The sequence below is a fragment of the Chelmon rostratus genome, chromosome 2 (genome assembly GCF_017976325.1).
Source record: "Chelmon rostratus isolate fCheRos1 chromosome 2, fCheRos1.pri, whole genome shotgun sequence".
In the NCBI taxonomy this organism is placed as follows: domain Eukaryota; kingdom Metazoa; phylum Chordata; class Actinopteri; order Chaetodontiformes; family Chaetodontidae; genus Chelmon; species Chelmon rostratus.
The window spans coordinates 25585341-25604655 of record NC_055659.1 but is presented as its reverse complement, the minus strand read 5'-3'; the positions used below and the strand labels follow the sequence as shown (position 1 = coordinate 25604655).

The 19315-nt window shown below is 42.5% G+C and overlaps 1 protein-coding gene across 2 annotated transcripts in view; it reads left to right on the top strand.

Annotated features, from left to right (window-relative positions):
- The first annotated feature begins 12412 nt into the window (after positions 1–12412).
- The window catches only part of frmd4ba (FERM domain containing 4Ba), a 43546-nt gene continuing 36643 nt past the window's right edge, over positions 12413–19315 (top strand). The window contains exon 1 of one of the 2 annotated variants that reach the window (XM_041955515.1): positions 12413–12629. The gene's annotated coding sequence lies outside the window, so the exon portion shown is untranslated. The remainder of the gene's footprint in view (positions 12630–19315) is intronic. The other variant, XM_041955507.1, reaches the window with a different exon arrangement.

Below are 19315 nucleotides of genomic sequence, written 5' to 3'. Positions count from 1 at the left end.
CCAAGCCATGCACCCAGTTAAAAACTAAAGGCATTTTCAGTTGTTGACCCTAAATTGTGGAATAGTTACTCACTGACAGTGCAGTCCTCTGCACCAAGTGTCACAGTTTATTATAATTACAATTACAATCATTAATTGTTCATTTTTCAAAATACAGCTGGTGCTGGCCAGTGAACATATGTGTGAACAGCGAGTGAAAATCCCATTTTGAAGAGAACATTGAACGGAAACATGCATGTCCAGCTGACCTTGCAGCATTGGTCATGGTCATGATCCATGATGAGGACAGTAAAGCCCAATTTTAAAGCTTGGATTTCACATGCATGACCTATGGTAGTATTCCGTGCATGTCTGTCTAAGTAGGTTAGCAGTTGTTAAAGAGGTTTGTGAAAATAACTCTCAAATCAATAAAATGTCATTTGACTTTGACTCACAACTTCATGGATATCATTAGTTTTTTTTAATTTGCTGCAATAATTTATTGTGAACTATTTCAGACAAAGAGTCTGACAGACAGTCTGTGTCAACATCAGATACCACAACTCCAACTACATGCTATATGGCGATCCTATCGTGTGTTGACACTGAAAAATCCAAGTCTACTTGTAGATGTGGTTACTAAAATTGTTGGATTTTTGAGTGTAGTGTTGATAAACACTGTTCTCACACCAGGTAGTACACACCTGTAAAAAGGAGCCTCTAACATTATGATAAAAATGACAGAAACACACACAAAAGTAACAAATAATTGTCAGATATTTTGAACAATAGCCTCACCCAAAAACTCTGCGGGGGACATTTAATGTGGTATTGTTATTCGTGGTTTTCCCAATATTTTTACAAGTTAGACCAGTCTTGGGTGGGATAATGATTCATTTTTTCAGCTTTTGAAGGGGGACATGGGTGAGGTCTGAGAACCACTTCTTTATACTATTACTACAGTATATGATGCACGATTCCTTGCACTTGTTTGTCTTCAACCATGAAGAAGCCAAAATAAGTACTGTACTGTTTATTGACAGGGACCTTGACCTAGCATTCAATAGATCAATGACACAGATCTGTGGAAGCCCAAAGTTGTTGAAAACACAGTTTATAGTTGTATGTTCATTAACAATCCTTATATTCTTTTCTCAGCACAACTGGACAACTGGCAAAAAAAAAAAAAGCTGAGCGATGAATAGCATCATGAGTCATATTCTGGGTTAGCTTGTTCCTTACATCTGCATTAGGAAATACAGTATGTTGTGTTATATTGCCAATGAAATATCTACAATTTCTAAAGTCAAAGTCAAATTATAAAGGTAGGTTATAACCAACAAGCAGACTCCCAGCTGCACATACACATGACTCAGCAGTCTACTGGTGGCTGTTTACTGCTCATGCTTCCCCTGAACAGGCAGAACACTGATTTGTTGCATTCATTGAAATTTTACTGACCAAACAACAATGGCTTGACGCGGTGACAATGTCAACCATGCCATGTCCATGTTTAAACACAGTGCTTCCACATCACATACTGCAAATGCACGAGTGTGTCTACAGCAAAATCTGTCCCACTGACTTCTATCTGGAAAATGAATATGACCCTGCTGTCTCCAAGCGAAGGCCTGTAGATTCTGTGAAAAGAACAGCAGGGCAGATTCTATACGCTCTGCATTTAACCCACTGAAGATAATTAGCCTGCAAGTGCAGCTCAGACACACTGATGTGTTGCCAATTTTTAGAATGTGGGGCAGGAACATTTTTGACCTGGATAATGAGATGAAAAGAGGCATGAAAACAAAAAATGAACACGTGAAAAGGTTTCTTACCTTTTTATTTTCATGTTAGCCAGTGAATCAAGGATCCCCACTTGATGCCGCAGTTTGAGGAATTAGGTCCTTTTAAGATGCTTTTGGACTTCCTGGTGTGACACAATAATGTCTCACTTGCTAGATGACACAATGACGAGTCCAAGATGTCTCGGCTTCTGCGGTTGATTGGGCATATTGGTTTAGGGAAGGAGGAGTAGCAGTTTTGTAGTTTTGCAACAGGAGCAGTGATCTATCTCCATTCACTGCTGCTGGTGAATGGAGCTGAGTGAGTGGTGGATTACAGAATATTTTAGCTAACAGCTGTAATAAGGTCTAAACACTATCTCCTTGTCTGCAGGTCCATGACTGGAGAAAAGTGTGAACAGTCCTGAGAGAGAAAGACAGAGGGAGAATTTATTCTTCTCACACTCAAACTTCAGAATCCTGCAAAAATACAAAACGGCATATGGGAAAATACTCTCATTTGGTATTTTTAGGATAACATTAGATGATCCATACCACTCTTATATCTGACCATCAAATATAAGGCCTGAATCTGTTATTTTAGCTTAGCATAAAGACTGGCAGCAGGGAAAAAACAGCTTGGCTCTGGCCAGCTGCTTTGTTAAGATAGCTGTCTTATGTTTGATGGGCAGATATGAGGGTTCCCAGTCTTTTCATCTAACAAGCAAGAAGCAAGCTCCTGGCTGAAGTCTTATATTTAGTATTTAACAGACACTAACCAGACTAGTATGGCATCCAACAATTTTTTTCCTTTTTTCAAAGTCTTCCATGAAAGCCTATTTAAATTATTGTAATAAAAAAAACATAAAAAACAGCATAAAAAGAGCCAAATCTCTATTCCAGCATTATATTTTCAGCCTGTATTAATCTTTTACAAACTACCCATAAAATAGTTTATACATCGGAGAATCATATTATGCTCAGATCATCAGTGACTGTCATTCCTTCCGGAGTAACTGCACTGAAAATGTAAGGCGCAATGAATTTAATCAATGGATGCGCTCCTGCGCCTGCTGAGCTTTTACACACTGGTTTGTTTCACAGCGATGACACCAGGTCCGACCCGCTAAACAAACCGTGCTATTTACTCTGCAGGGTCAGTGTCCTCGTTCACCTTCAGAGAGCCACGTCTCGCTTTAGCTTGCTCATGTCTGTGCACACTGAGCGAGAGCAGACTCGTCGTATGGGACCGCTTGTGAGACGGTTGTTTTGCCTTTCATTGTCATCACTGGAAGTTTAATAGCACTTCATTTCAGTGACCACCTCTTATAAAAACAATTATGTATGTATTGTCTGATTTGTAATGTCCTGAAAAGCAAAGATCTACTACACCGCTGTGAGCATTCAGGTGGCTAAAATGCATGTGGAACATATTGATAACATGACTAAAGTCCAACTTCAGTTTTTCCTTTCGAAGCTTGTATTTTCCAGGATTGAAAATGTAGCACAGCTATTGCAGCCACTGAAAACAGGAAGCACGGGTTGTGATTCAACTATTTCCATGCTGAAACGTAGCTCTAATATTGGCGCTTTCTTTTCCAGACGGTTTCATCATCTTCCTCCGGTTGTGTGAGTCGAGAGCCCGTTGAACACCTTCACAAAGGATTTCACAGCACAGTGGTGGTCCTAAACCTATTTTTGGCAGCAAATCAACATATTCTTTCAACTTTTCAAAGGGTTTTTGTAAGTCTGGGATCCCGCTGAGCAACATAAAACTCCAGCACGTGTTAAGAATCGTCTCATTTCAGTGACTTTTTTCAGTGGTGAAGTTTACTTTGGTGTACACTTCCTTATTTCTGATTACCAGCAAATGCTACACTATACTATAGTGTAGCACTAAACAACATCAAAGACAAGACTATCAGGTGCTTTACAATGAAATATAACAAAGGAACAGAAACAGAGAAATGGTCAATAGAGTGCACAAATCAGCATTTAGCACATCAAAAGTTACAATAATGTGTGGCGCAGGCTGTTGGGAGTAACAAAATATTGATTGCCAGACATGTTTGGCTTCGTGCGGGAATCACTGGAATAAACAGCCCCCTTGTATCTGCGCCTTCACTGGGTGGAGCATAAAAATTCATTTTACCAGTTGATGTGTGGGGATGCGCCTCATTACAAGGCCAGTTGTCAGCACACAAAAGGACAATTCAAAGCAACATTGTGTGTTCTCTCCCCAGAATAATGGGTTATTCACAGGATCTAAAGCAGAATAGTACAGATAATGCTTCCTTTTTGTTATTATCCAGCTCAACAATGTGTGGCTTAGACATGCACAATACCACCAGCTGAGATCTAAAAATGTATATTTGGTGCCTCTTATGTATCTGACAACTTCATTCAGGCCCCCAGTGAAGCCAAAAACAGCTGTTGTGAGCCTCCGAGTTGTACTGCAGATTATTAGCGACACAGATGGTCCTTGTCCCTAACAACATACCAGACATTTTCATGTAGAATAGACAGTTCTTCATTTTTATCCAGCAGATCACTTACTGTCCTCTTCATCCTCAACCCCAGGGTGACCTTCATGGTTCTGTACTTGGTCCCTTTTTTTTTTTTTTTTTACCTCCAACTGTATGTTCTTGTTAGGTTGCATTATACAAAAACACCACATCTCTCAACACTCAGATAGGATACGTGTGGAGCCTGGTCCTCAATGACTGGATGGCTGAAAACTTTCTCTTGTTTTTAGGATTAAATAATGTCTTATACTGGCTGTGGCACAAGAGGTATAGCAGGTCACCCACAGGTCTGAGGTCTGACCCTTGGCTCCTGCAGTCGACATGTCAAAGTGTCTTTGGTCAGTTGCCCCTGATGCCATCGGTGTGTATAAATGCAGTCCAGTACTGTGAGTCATAAAGTGATGTGGGAGACAGCCAGCTACATTAGCTGGCTTGAATCACAGTCCTGTAGTGTGTCGTGAATAATACACTTGTCGGCTGCCACAGTTTACACAGAGACTGTCGTGACTGGTGACTGCAAGAAATGCGAACAGCAGCAGCAGATAAATTAGTCTGCAGACTTGTCTGTCTGTCATCAAACTGATGCTTACATTGGATGTATTAATTAAAGCTGGCAGACTGTATGAGATAGCCTTTATTCTTTTTAAATATCACAACAATGACAACCTTGCAGGTGGTGCAGACCTTTTACCTGTTTTAAACATCATAGTCTGAATCAACTTTATTGGCCAAGTAGGTGTACAGGTGTAAGAAATTCTACTTTTCAAAACAAAGCAAAGCTGAAGAAATATAGGTAAATGATAGACAGGACTATTATGTATGCACAGGTGTGTGAAAAGATAGGTCTGACAGTGCATGGTGAAACACACATGTTTAAAAATGTGCATTTAATCTGTAGAGATAGATCTTATACTACAATTAAAGGCATGTTTTGGTGTTAGAGGGTTACTGACAATGCATGACTGATGTCACTGGTCAGCAGAGCGGCGTCCTGTGGGAGGAAACCATTCCCGTGTACAGTTGCTCTGTTGCACCTACCTGAGGGGAGAAGGTGGAACAGGTTGTGTCCAGGCTGCGCTGAATCTGCGGTTTTGTTTCTGACCTGTTTCCTGACTCTGGAGATGTGGAAGTCCTGAGTGGAGGGCAGGCTGGCACAATCAAATATGTATGATGAAATGATTAAACACAAACCCAAAACCTCAGAAAAAATATATATCTCAATTTCCTTACATATTTTCTTCAAAAAAATTAACAGCATGTGACTAATGGTCACACTTTTCCAAAAAATAAAGTTCAACAATGACTAGTATGCAATAAATACACAAGGTTTAACTGGATCAAACAGATGAGATCAATCAGTCAACAAATGTGTGGGTGGAAGCCATCTTTTTAAACTTTGGAGATAAAGCTGTTTTCCCTAAACCTCCAGTCTTCATACGAAGCTGTATGGGCTAACTGGCTCTCGGCTCCAGCTCCATACATGACACAAAGAAAAAGTTTCCCAGCACTTCCCACGTGTCCCTCACCTGGAGAGGGTCACCCAAGCCTTTACATCCACCCACTTTGCATCTCTTTATATGTCTCCTTTATATAAAGAGGACCATATTATCCAGGCCTCTCTCCACTGGCTCACTGTTCAGTCTACAAAGCATTTATATCACACTGTCAGAGGCCTGAGGCTCCTGTCCGTCCCTTTATCCAGGGCTAGTGTAAGCGCCATGGCAACAGGGCACTCTCGTTTCCTTCCTTTTTCTAACTCTGTTGATACTTTTGTTAATTAACGAAACTTAATTGTTGTCTCTGTGTGCACTGTCAAATGATTTTTCCTTTCTGATTTTCTCCTGCCCTCTTTTGTGCTGTTTCTCTGCTCACTGTAAAGCACTTCAAACTGTTGTGTTCAAATGCTTCATAAATCAAGCCAAATCGACAGTGTAGTTCCAGGTCAGGTTTGATTATACATACATACGTATGACGTCAAAGAGATGGTTCGTCTTTTATGTTGTGCTATTTAATTCTCCTTGTCTCACAGGGGAAAAACGTTTGGCTGTTCGCTTTGTCTTTCGAATGGGCATGTTTCCACCACGTTACACACTCTGCATACAGCATGTGCATTCTGTGTGTGACAGAGCGGTGTAGAGCTCATCTAATAGTCGAACATGACTTCAGAGACTGCATGTAACAAAGAGTGATACTGTTGTAGACATGATGGAGGAAAAAAATGCATAGGATAGGAACATCGATTTACAGGCAAACACCAAGCATACACCATGATAATAAGAGTTATTTTTTACTATATCTCATTCATTACCCCATGCAGGAAGAGTTTATCTCTGCAGGTCCTGCAGACTGTCATGCAGCTAAAAGGTGCATATCCAGTGCCAGATTGAAGCCAGGTGACCAAGTTGAAGGCAGCATGTGACACCTCCAGTGCTTGGCTTGGTGTGCTTGGCTGCAAATATTCACCTCGTGTTTGTGTTTGGTTTGAGTCAGTTCTGCTCAAAAGGACACAATCTGTGAGTGTTTCGGGTGCAGCTTTGGGAGATATTCAACAATACAGGCCCTGTGCTTTCTCTGAGGGGGCTTATTGCTATAACCAGAAATGTTCAGCAGAGGGCGCCAAAGACAGATGAGAAGCTGAACTAGCAGGAGTGTGAACTTCACTTTGAATTCCTTTTCTTTATTTCATTAGCAAATGAAATTCTGTAGTAATTCTGATATTGACAATGGCTGATGATTTTCAGTAAATGTTGTTTGTCTCCTTTTAGGATCTGGGTCTAAAACTCTGTTGGTGGCCTAGATTTTTAAATATTTGTTTCGTTTAATATGAAGCAAGTTGAGCAATTGAATGGAAGATTGTTCTGTCACCTTTCATGCCGTGTTCATATTATTCATATGAATAATTTCTAGAGGCCTGAATGAATGAAACAACAGTGCTTCACAAGAAAGACGAAGAGTTTAGAGAAAAGTCTGAAAGACGTTCTTCCCAAGCCATCTACTGTCACAGCTTGTGAGCGACAGTTTCAGTCATGACTGACAAGTGGCCTCATGACTGCTGATTGAAATGAAGGTTAGGACATTAATGTGGAGCATAGAAATATTGTGTCATGTGTAACAGCACATAAAAAAAGTCCATTAAATGTATCTTGTGAAATAACACTGAAAGAATATCTGGAATGAGTACCAATCAGATTTGTTTTTAATAAATATAATAAAATCTTTAAACTAACAGAAAAGTAAATCAGTGCACACTTGGAAAAGAATGAAACAAGAAAGGCTTGAGTAGAGGATCTTATCTTGTCACATCTGCAGTGTCTTCTGGTTGGTTTCACTTCATGCGAGTGGTGTATCCTCACCTGATGATGAACAATGTCTTTCCAGCTGCGTCCTGACCATCTTAAAACATTTTGAAGGTTTCGATTCTCTCACAGTGTGACCACGTTGTGTTTTGAGGCGATCGGCCAAAGGACAAGTCATGAGACCTGATTTCCGAGAAACTACACATCTCACAACAGTAGTCCTCCACATCCCGTGCAGTGGGACGTTTAGTTCTCACTGTGCAACAAGATAATTACACGTAGAGTTCATAACGTGAGGACAAGATGGGACATTTGAGGACACAAGGTCCTCTCAGCAGCTATGCAAGGCAAAGTCACACGGGACGTCACACAAACACTACCATGCATGACCATTCTTGAGACACCAGACATATCTTGTTCCAAATCCAGGAAATTTTTATCTTCCAAACGCAGAGATTAAGATAAATCACAGCCAGAGTCAAGTCAGGGGCAAATGTTTCCGTGGAGGAAAAGGGCAACAGGCAGATGTGATTTCATTTGAACGCTTACGTGATGGTTTAGATTTTAGTCGTAGATGCTGCTTAAATTTGTGTTCAAAAGCGATTTTGTTATATTACATGCCGTAAACCTCAGATTGAGATGAATGTTTCAGCACATTTCATTGTTTTTCCCGTGGACATGACCTTTAATGGTTTTCTCTCGAGCACATTTTGAATTCTGACAAATTATCTGTACTGAACTCAGCCTGATTAGCCATATCCAACACTGCGTTGAATGTTTTCAGGTCACTTCCCTCCAAGACGTTAGCTACAGAGAATTGTCTTGGAATGTGACCTGATAATGTGTTCACAGGCACTTAAATCTTCCCATAAAGTTTAGTTTCAGGCAGTTTTCTGAGTTTTCTGATCATAAACTGTTGTGACTGTGTTAAATTGAATCTTATTCCATTATATATTTGAATCATTTTCTGAAACACTTGCAATATTTTCTGTGACAATACAGTAACTGTTTCGGCTGCCAGGTGGTGCACCTTCTGTCCAAGGGGTGTGTCTCAAAGCAGAGGAAATATTTGCTGACCTGTATTTGGATATATGGTTTGTAGAAAACCACAAGAAGAGGGTCCATCGACTAAAACCATTGTTGTTCCACCGCACAGATGAGCCAGTCTGACAGCTCACAAGCTGTGTTTCGTCTCATATGACTTTTTCTTATTTCTATGTGACCTTAAGTGAACTTTCTATTCTATTTATTTGTCTTTTTAAAAGCATTTTTTCTTTTGTTCATAGAAAAATATGCATTTAAAAATGTATTGCATCTCACCTTAATGGGGGGGAGATGTAGACAGATTGTTGAAAGTTTACCTTTACTGTAAAAAGACATCTCAGTTTCCTGAGTTTCCTGATATGCTGAAGCAATGTATTTAAAAAAAAGGCCAGTTGAAGGATTTTTTTTGCCTTTCTAAGCCCAGGAATACAGGAACAGAAATATGTTTAATTGTGTGTTTATCTACCAGAAAAAAAAGCTGCAAATGTTAGCATACCCAGCTAACTGCTAGCTAACTACCTGCCTACCTGGCAATGGGCATGTTATTAGTTAAGGGAGGCAGAGCCATTAGTTTTTGGAGTTAGCATTAACACCAGCTAGTTACAGCTGATCAGATCTACTAGCGTCAGGCGTCACCTCAGACAAAAACATTTGTGGTTGTGGGCTAGAAAAGAGAACCCTGCTTTGTGTGCTCTGTGTGATATCAAAGACACACTGTTTGCCAAATCCCATGTGGTAAAAGTGCCACTGTGATCATCGTAAACTGTCATGCCAGAATGGAAAGCTTCACAGGCAGAGTAACAGGAACAGAGTAAAAGGGGGGCAAGGCTTCGTGAATGGTCCCTTGTCATTTAAACGAAACTGTGTGGTCACTTATAAAAAAAAAAAAAGGAAATGTTTTTTCATTGGTTACACAATGGGTCGCATAAAGAATGTTTTACATATCATCATATTTCTGGCCCCAGTTTTTCAAGAAAACGGTCATAATTCCTCTCAGATGGGGGGGGGGGAGAAACACACAGCAAAGAACTACTTCATTTATTCACCATGACCTGGAAAACACTAAAGACACGGTGAAATGGCCAAGCTATCAAGAAGAATGAGGACTGGTGGCAGGAGGGCAACAGCACAACAGCTGACCTGCTTAGAGGTCTGATGAGAGGATGAGATGGGATGGAGGCTCAGTGCTCGCTTATTGTTGATGCTACTTATTGTCAGCAGTCCTTTGTTCATAGCCACATAGCTCCATAGCCACTCGTGAATGCATGAAGTTTGCTTTAAAGGGAAGCATGAAAGTTAGCAAGAGTTAATGTCTGTCAAAGCACAAAAGAGATGACATTACCAGTCCATCAAGGTCAAGGCTGATGGTAGGGGGGCAGAGTTAATCTGTCCTGGAGGGGGTGGGGGCAATCTGCAACTGAAGACAAGAAGACAGGATGCACATTGACAATGGGCCAATGGCTGTGGGACAGTGTGTCAGTAAGGGGGCCGCTCTCACGAGGGTAGACCTCTCCATGTTAACATCTGTTCCACGAGCACAACATAATCCCCTTGTACTTAAAATTCATAGTTTCCTCCCTCTGCACAAACAAAGCTCCCCTCACTTTGAGGGTTCACATTCTCTGGTAATCTTAGTCGTTTAACTGCAAATCTCTGCCTTAAACAGGTGACTTTTGCATTTTCCTATCATCTTCAGAGCAATGATAAATTAAAATACTTGCACATTTACACAATGTGAACGAAAGTTTGCTCTTTTTGATTATGTCTGGAAATGTGTCTGCATCTTTTTGTCTGCTTTATATGTTTTGCTTTGTTTTTGAATGTAAATCAATTCCCGGAGAATATTACACATTATTCTGCAAACCCGTCAGATAATGAAATTCTGTCTTGGTATTGTCATAATGAGAGTAGAGCTTATAGGAAGTGTCATCAGAACAATAGCTGGTGGGCTAATCTCAATGGGAGCTGAGGCCAAGCAGAGATTTGATGTGCATGGGGGGGTAGTGGGGGTACTTGGTGCACACATGGCACTAGGGTGAGCCTAATCACGGGCTCGCAGAAATCCTCACAAATGGGTAGGGGGATGGGGGCCGTCCCTGGGGTGACTCATTTAGACTTTGAGGAAAGCATTTTGCTCCAGTAACACGCCCAGCCTTCACCTATACATGAAAACTCATCTTTTTTCCCTGTTTTTCTTTTCTTTTGTCCTCTCCTCCTCGTGTACGCACAGCTGAGACATCTGAGGAAACGTCACCGTGAAGCTGCCCTGACATTAGGTTCAACTGGTTTATAATAAACTGGCCAGTTTCATCCCTCCCATTTCCTTGCTGCTGCAGTTTCTGTGGATTACTGAGCTTTTCCATTGTTCAGCCTGTAATGAAGCCACAACAGCGTGGCACTCCTTTCCTTCCCCTTACAGTGTGGTCCCTGGAAAATCTATACAATGTCCACAGTGTTACATATAATGTTCCAACAAGCCTGTAAAGCCATTGTTGTACCTCACAATGAGTCTGACTTCAAAAGTTTAAAGCAGTTTTTTCCTTTAAAGTTTTCAGTAATATAAAAGCTCAGGAATAAGAAGCAGGAACTAACAGGAATTTAATACACACTGTATCCTGATAGTGTTCAGTAACAAACAGTATATGAGTAGAGCACAGCAATGTGTACGATTGCTCTTCAATACTAACAAAGTACATTGACAGTATACACTCACAGAACTCTGTTAGGCTATATAACAAGCCAGGATTAAAAGGTATCATGATAGATGCAAAGACATTCTGATAATAATAACAGAGAGTGAGTGAGAGTGTAGGCTAAAGCTTAAAATATCCCACCGTTAGCATTCATTAGGTGTCCTGTTTCAACTGATATTCAGCCTCCATGTAGCTCTGTTTTGGTCTCTACCCACTACTGAGACAAAGACCCAGCTGATTAGCTGCTAAATGCTCCACTATGTTCTCCAGTGATTTATCTGAGCCACCTTGGCTGTAAACATAGCTGCCTGCTGCTGCTGGAAGAGATGCAGAACAGTGAAGCTGCAAGCAGGAGCACCAAAACACTGAGTCTAAGATGCTCTGTGTAGCTGTACAGGTGGTCATTCTCTGTCACTAAGACAGACCCGCTTTACATCACACAGTGACCGGATCCATTACCACTATGAACGTACTGATTGGTGCAGATTTAAGCATACTAAGCTCAATCACAGGGTGTGTGATTGATGCTGTGCAATGTCACCACCCTAAACTGCTTCTCAAAATATTCTAATGCATTTACCCATCAAGTGATTGAAGATAAGAGTTTATTCATCTCACAGTGGAGAAATTCACTCTTACAAAAGCTCTTTAGAACACACAAGACATTGGAAGGTGCAGATAAGAACAATGTAATTGTACAAGTAAGTTACAATAAAAAGAATTTAAAAAATAGTAAATAAGGTATCCTATGTATAATGAATTTAAGAAAAAAAAGGGTTTTGCTTGAGAAATTGAAAAAGAACCAGTAGTTTACTATACATATATAAATATATAATAGAGCGTCTACATGTGAATGGATTTTTTTTCTGATTGGCTTTGCTGGACAAAAAGTGGATGTTTGCAGCCTCTACAGAGCGTTTCATCTTATTTTCATTTGCATTGTCAGTCGCGTGTTCTCGCAGCAGAGAGCGCTGCTCCACCGGCCATCAGCCCCTCATCTGTCCCATCCTGACTGTGCGGCCGGCGGAGAGGAGGAGGCGGGGAGTGTGTGCGCGTGTGCGCGCGTCTGTGTGTGTGTGTGGATGGCACTGACTGTGTGGACTGTGTGGGAGACGAGGTTACTATGCCGAACAGGCAGCAGCTAACCTTCCTGGATCCCCGATGACCTCCAGAACCGGGTCTTCATTCATTGCCCCGCAGCTCTTATTGTGAAAGTCCGGGCTGTTGAAGGACAGAGGTGGCTCTATCTGACTGACCGGTGCCGGCTGAGACAATAAGTGGGAGCGATCGGATCACAACAAAAGACACAAGGTGAGAAACGTTTCTCTGGCACGCAAACACAAGCGTTCACGGCGTGTTTCTGGCTCGTGCTCACCGGGACGGTTCATCCGGTGCGATCACCTGTAACAGCTCCATGACGCGTTTTGTTAACCTCGCAGTTTTAATCGCACTTTTCTCTTATGTGCTCCCGTAAAACGTGTGTTGGCGTCATGTGCAGCTTCATCCTCCGCGCTGTTTTCCGTGGAGAAGCGCGTCTCCTGTCCACACAAAATCAGCGCTCATTTGCTCAGTTTGGGTAGAACTGGACCCACGCCTCCTGATAGCTGGCACTTTCATACTTTCATGTGCTTTGCTTGACTTGTGCTGACTGAGTGTCAGCTGAGTGTTGAACTGTTGACATGTCAACATGAGTGTCTTGCATTGGACTTGTTAATGGTTATTGGGGCAGTTGGAACACACTGGACACACATTAACCTGGAGTAAAGATGAACCTGTAGCTCTTTGCTTTGTGGCACTTTGTGGTCAGCTGCTCGCCTCTCCTCTGTGTGAATATCCTGTTTCCTGGACAAAACAAACAATGGAGAGCAGGCGCACCATATCCTGTACGGGTCATGTGTCACCTCAAACCGTGAACCTTGTGTTGTGCCTGGCTTGGTTAGAAAACAGGATGAATGCTTTCATACATACAGTATCATGAATGCTACACATTTGTGATGACACACAGCAGGTGAGGAAACCCAGTGACATGAGTGATGCAGAACAAAGGCTCAGGACTGGCTTGTATAGGTGGCTATATTGAATTTGTGCCTCATGAGGGCAACATGTGCTGCCTCTCTTTCTCTCTCTCCAGCACACACAGACAAAGTGCAAAGGCAGCGCTGCTTTGTGTTGACTTTAGTCTCGGATGTTCAGCTGCTTTTAATGAGGTCAGCGCTTCCGATTCAATAAAGCTATTAACTGTCACAGAATATTCCAACGCCGCTGCTCGGCTCGGCACAGATAGGAGTTATTTGCCAATCAGGGCCCATTATCGGCCTTATCCATACAAGGCGGTCTTTGAAAGGGTAAACAAGATTAAACAGGACATCCAGCCAGCCTGGGCAGTGTGACCTGAGCTGATGATGTGTTCCCACCTCTCCACCAAGCCCCTGTTTTGTGTTAAAAGTTGTTCATCAGCATTTTTCTTCTGCTTTCCCACACGTCTTTATTATAAGTCTCTGCACAGAGATCTGAATGAGAGGGTTTGTCAGTTAGGCTATGTGATACTGTTGTCATGCAGGCTCGTCCAATTCAGCGCTAGTGGTAGAAAACAAGTTCCTGCCAGACTGGTTCTGACACCAGTCAATGAATCCATCCAAGTTTTCTGTGTACAGGTAACACTATTTGTTAACATAAGTACTGCATATTTAAAAATTCATCAGATATCCAGGAAATTGAAAAACATTTCTTTCAGAAGAAATTAAAGGGTTACTTCAGAGATTTAGCATTGCACTGCCATGAAGCTGGGGACTCACAAAGGACAAATAAAAAAAAGAGGAGTCAAAATTGAAGCAGCAGAGGCCATGGAATCCAGACTTTTAGCCTTAGTATGAGTCAAGCTCTGAAAAACACTGGATCCTACAGTTTGACCCTCATGACATCATCAGAGTACAACTTTGGAGCGCTCCGTGTTCAGAGGCTGCGTAAGACACCTCCTGACGGGTAAACTGAACGAGACCTGTGAAGTGGGTAGAGTGACCTTTGTAAGCGAGAGTGTCATCACTGCTGCACAAGTGTGTTATACTGCAAAACCTAAAATTTCCTAGCATTAGCCACCACAAGCTACTGGAACAAATAAGGTTGTTGCAGCCTGGTGTGTTTTATTGCTTTGTGAGAGGAAAATGTGTTAATTCTTCTCTCAAAAGTTACATATTCTTGCTTTAACTTAGAGAAAATCCGTGCAAAAAGGTGTAACATTACTCTTTGATTGACAGGTGATAGGCAAAAAGCACACCGGATCAATGAGTGCTGAGCTTTTGTCAGAATTTGGAAGCATAGATGTTGTGGATCGGTACTTTAATACATTTAAACAGGCTTGCTGCTCGAGGCCTGATTCAGGGTCAGGGCCTGGACTGTTTTCTAGTTAATGTGTTTGTGGGTCATCAGTAATCTATAAGCTTAGCAGAGGAAATCAATTCAGATCCCCTGTCCAGAGGGGACGAGGCTGGGGCCTTGCTTGTTGAGCATGTTAAGTAAAAAAAGATTTAGTTCACACACAACAAACAACTTTTATCACAAACGTCTTAGTGCTCCTATGTTTCATGGAAATGTCCTCAGTGCTTCTCGTGCTTTCTGTAGCAAAACCCTGCAAGCATGGCTCGCACTGAAAGTTTTGTCAACAGGAATCTGTTCCTCATTGGCTGTGAACCAACCCTGCAGTGTGCAGACACTACACGTCTTTTCCTTGTTTCATGTCTGCTTTGTCCTGTCAGACAGGACATCCTGAGCAAAACAAAGAGTCTGGCCCTCAGTTTCTTGTGCAAAACACAGACATTGTGAAACACCCCGCTCGCACTGTGTTTCAAAACTTACCGTTCTTGTACACAAGAAATACCACGTGCAGGGAGTTATACAAAACAAAAATGCTGTTGTCTTTTGTTTGATTTTTAGGGATTTGATCATTTAATATGTGGTTGTAGTGAATAATGATGTTCAGGGTCGGTTTGTGTGTTTATTTCCCTTTAGAATACATCAGAAAACACTAGAATCAGCCCTGGAGAGTGGCTCTCAGCTGGTTGGTAATTCCTCTGGGAGCTGGTTTCCATATCATTTAGATGAAAGAGACTGCATTAAAAAAAGCTACAATCTGTTTAAGGACAGACGCTTGACAGTTTGTGGACACATTCCCCACAAAATGCAGCGCTGAAGCCCACCTCCTTATGAATTATTTAAAGAAAGGATGCAAGGATGGATTTATAGGTTACCCATGTGTATCAGTGGCTATTGACCCAGGCACTTCAGAGTAAAAGCCCCCTGTCCCTGGGGAATGTTAGTGGGAAATTAATCACAATTCCAACAGTGTGTGGGTTATGCCAGTACAACAGCCTATACAAATTAGGTGAAACATTAGGTTGGTGATACGTCATCATTTAGCCAGTGTAAAGACAACTGCTTTAAAGAAGAAGCTGCAAAGAAAGCAATTAGAGGACTTTGTTTTGTGCTCCACTCTTCAAAGACAATGTGCATGTGTGATTTCTGGCCAAGATGTTAATATGGAGCCGTTATGTTCAGCTTAAAAGGTTCATAACATGATTCTGTGTTTGAATTGATTGAATGAGTGAATTAATTGCCACAGACAGAGGATGGTGAACTCATTATAAATAAAGGATGTTTCAGAGATGCTGTGTTGCATTTATCCATACAGAGCCAAAGAGACGCCATGTTCATGTTTTTTGGCAGCAGGGATTACAGTGTAAAGTTTTGCAAGGTGACAGCATGTCTCAGAGAAGTTACTATTATATACAACTAATATTCAACATCAAATGCATCTTGACAGAAACATAATGCAGACTGGATTCAGTTTTCTATCAAAGTAATGACAAAATGTTGTTATTATAAATGCTGATACTGAATGAATTAGGAAAATGTTATAATGTATTTTATTTGTTTTCTTCCAAAATACCTCATCTTGCAATACAACATCCACTTTTAGCACGTTGCAATAGTAAGTGTAGATCCTGGTTTCACGTCTGAATGTGGACAGCAAAGCCCAGGAACACATTTTTCAGAATACCTCAATGAGAAATTGCATCGAGTTACACATTCTAGTGGAAATGTGGCTATAGCTGTCAAGACTTCAACTCTCTAACCACAAGCCCAGGAAGTTAAGGTGGTTGTTACAACAAATGAAGCTGTGTTCACTCGTGAAGGCGTGAGTGTTTCTAAAAGTTCTGAATGGCCACGGTCAAAGGTGCAGTAGAAGGTTGTTTAGCTGATAATGGTTAAATGTGGTGGTAACAGCACACATCAACTGGGTGTCACACAAAGTTGACAGCAGGGGTCCGAGAGAGATGTTCAAACCTTGGTTCCTGTCTCATCTCCACACATCTGGCCAGTTGCTGCATGAACTGGGCGCGGATGTTGGATCATATGTTGGAAAGGTGCGCAAGGAGCTGTTTGACGATCCGACGTGACTTCCTGTCCGCCATTGCTATTGGGCTCTGCTTTCGACAACTTTCCGACAAGCACGCCCACTGCACGCAGCATTTGGAGACGTGTGCGGAAATTAGAAAATCGTCAGGGATTGGACTCTGCAGCTCTTGTTTTTCACTCTACACACAATGCTCCTGTCTACTGTGCGTGTGTTCAAGTGAATGCGCGTAGCACCATGAATGTCTCTGAGGCGAGACTGTCTGAGTGCACCATTTTATCCCCATCTGGACAATTAATCACGTCCCAGCACTCGCTGTGACAGCAGGCTGTTTGCCCTGAGTGTGGCCATTCGCAGCAGGTGAACACTTTCCCTTAAGAGGCAGGCCGACAGGTTGCATGACCCCTCACTCAACCTTTAAATCTCTTGTTATGTGTCTTCACCTGCAAAGTTGAAGGATATGAGGATATATGGAATGGTTGTTTAGATTTCCTGGTTAACACAACTCTCAAGAATCATGATAGTGTGCACTGCGGCACAGGTGGGCAGGTGAGATCTGCTACCGGATCCAAATAAGGGAGCGCCTGTCTCCTGGTGGGTTCATCCACGACCTCAGGCAGTGGAGGTAGCCTTGAACTCAACAGATCTGTTCAGTGTTTCACTCCGGAGCAGAATATTCCTCTTTTTGTTTGTGTTCCCCTCCTCCTCCTCCTCATGTGTCTCTCAGACTGGGATGTAATTGCTGTGAGGCTGAGAAATTGAAAATAAGAACAAAGCAAAGCCCTCTGCCACCCTTTTCTCTGCCTGTGCTGCCGCTGGCTTGCCTACGAGGTTTTGGAAAGAGGAAGAGGAGGGGGTAGTCTTCCCTGTAATTACGCTGCTTGTTTGCATCTCTCCATCTATCTACCCATCCATCCCCCTCATCTGTCGCTCTCCCTTTCTTCCTGTTTTCCTCTTTAATGCACGCTGCACAGATCACACCAGGAAAGAACAGCGAGTGATGATGTTGAGGGGGTGTTTGACTGCCTGAACGGTAATGACCAGAATGAGACTCCCTACACTGCGAGTGTGTAGAAGGTAAAGGAGGGAGGGGTGGACGGAAACGGCCTGAGCTGCTATTATTACCCTCTCAGGCGCAAATAGAGAGGTACACGGTGTCGAAGCTGGAAAAAAAAAAAAAATCAACCGTGCTCTCACAGCAGACGTACCCCACAGCCTCAGATCCACAGTGATCGATAGCGCTCAACGCTTAAAACCCCATGTGAGTGTTTCACACGTTCAGTGCCAGAGGGGATGGAGGCCTGGTAAGAAGAACCACTGGAGACTTCTGTGTATATGTGATGCTCTGAGCCTCACAACCCCCCACAAAGTAATTTCCTGTTGAGTCTGTGTGCTAGATTTGTCTTCTTTCAAACCTTTGCCTCAATGAGTTAATTTTGTTTGGGTTGGATTGTCAGTGGATTTATAGTGGGGGTGTCGTCAGGGTGGAGGCTGTATAGGTGCTCGCCCATTACAGCTTAACATTCATCTTTAATGAAGTGTTATGTGAGCCTCCTCGTACTTCTGGGTTAATACTGCAGGGCAACACTGCCACCTGGACCGATACTCACACAGACACAGACACACACTAGATCCCAGCCACTCCTCACCCTCCAACTCACATCCCCTGCAGTTTAGAAAGAAAGAAATCATCCAGCTGCAGTCACCTTCACCACTGCAGCTTGGGATGGGGAGGAGAAGGAGGAGGAGGAGGAGGAGGAGCAGGGAAGGGAGGGAAGTCATTATCACCTGCCCTGTGGACCGAAACCAAGCACCCCGCTGGTCCACTCACACAGGCCGGTCTGAGCTCTGTGACAGGGACAGTAGGCTGTGAACTATCGCATGTTAGCAGTAGCATGGAGGAAAGATGTGCGGTGATACAGCGGCGAGGAAGCCATGTCAGAGATTCAATAGAAAAAGCTGCCTTTGATCTGGAGGTCTTTTCAAGGTTGCATTGTGTCGCTAAGAGGCTCGGCTACTTCCTTTTGAAATCCATCTGTTGTCCTACATGAGTTTGCATATGCTCGTTCACGTCCTGTGCTGTACTCTATTGTAACAGCAGCACCTGATCCAGCTGGATTGGTCACATTGACAGAGGTGTGCCCTGTCAAGATGGCTACTGAGAGGGGCTGTCAGCAACATTAGTCCCTTCAGTCAGAGTCGGTCAACGAGCAGAAGTAAGCGACGTGAGGACGGTGTTTGGTGAGACTGCGGACTGGACTCTGGCAGATAGCTGATCTGGTGGTGGTGGTGTGCAGGGGACATTTGTAACAGGTGTCAAGCACACTGGGAGGAAAGATGATACTGTATCCCCAGGGGAAGGCAGTGGTGGGTTAGGCTGGAGAAAATGAGTGGTGTTTCTACAAATACATGTATTTCTGCCTTCCAGACTGGACTGGATTTGGAAATGACTTGACAGTAGTGCTGAAACGGCTAGTTAAGTTAAGTTTTTTCCCCCTTTCTCAAGCAAAATGCCAAATATTTATTATTGCAGTTTCTCAAATGTGAGGATTTGCAGCTTTTCTCAGTAATACTTCATTGATCTGGA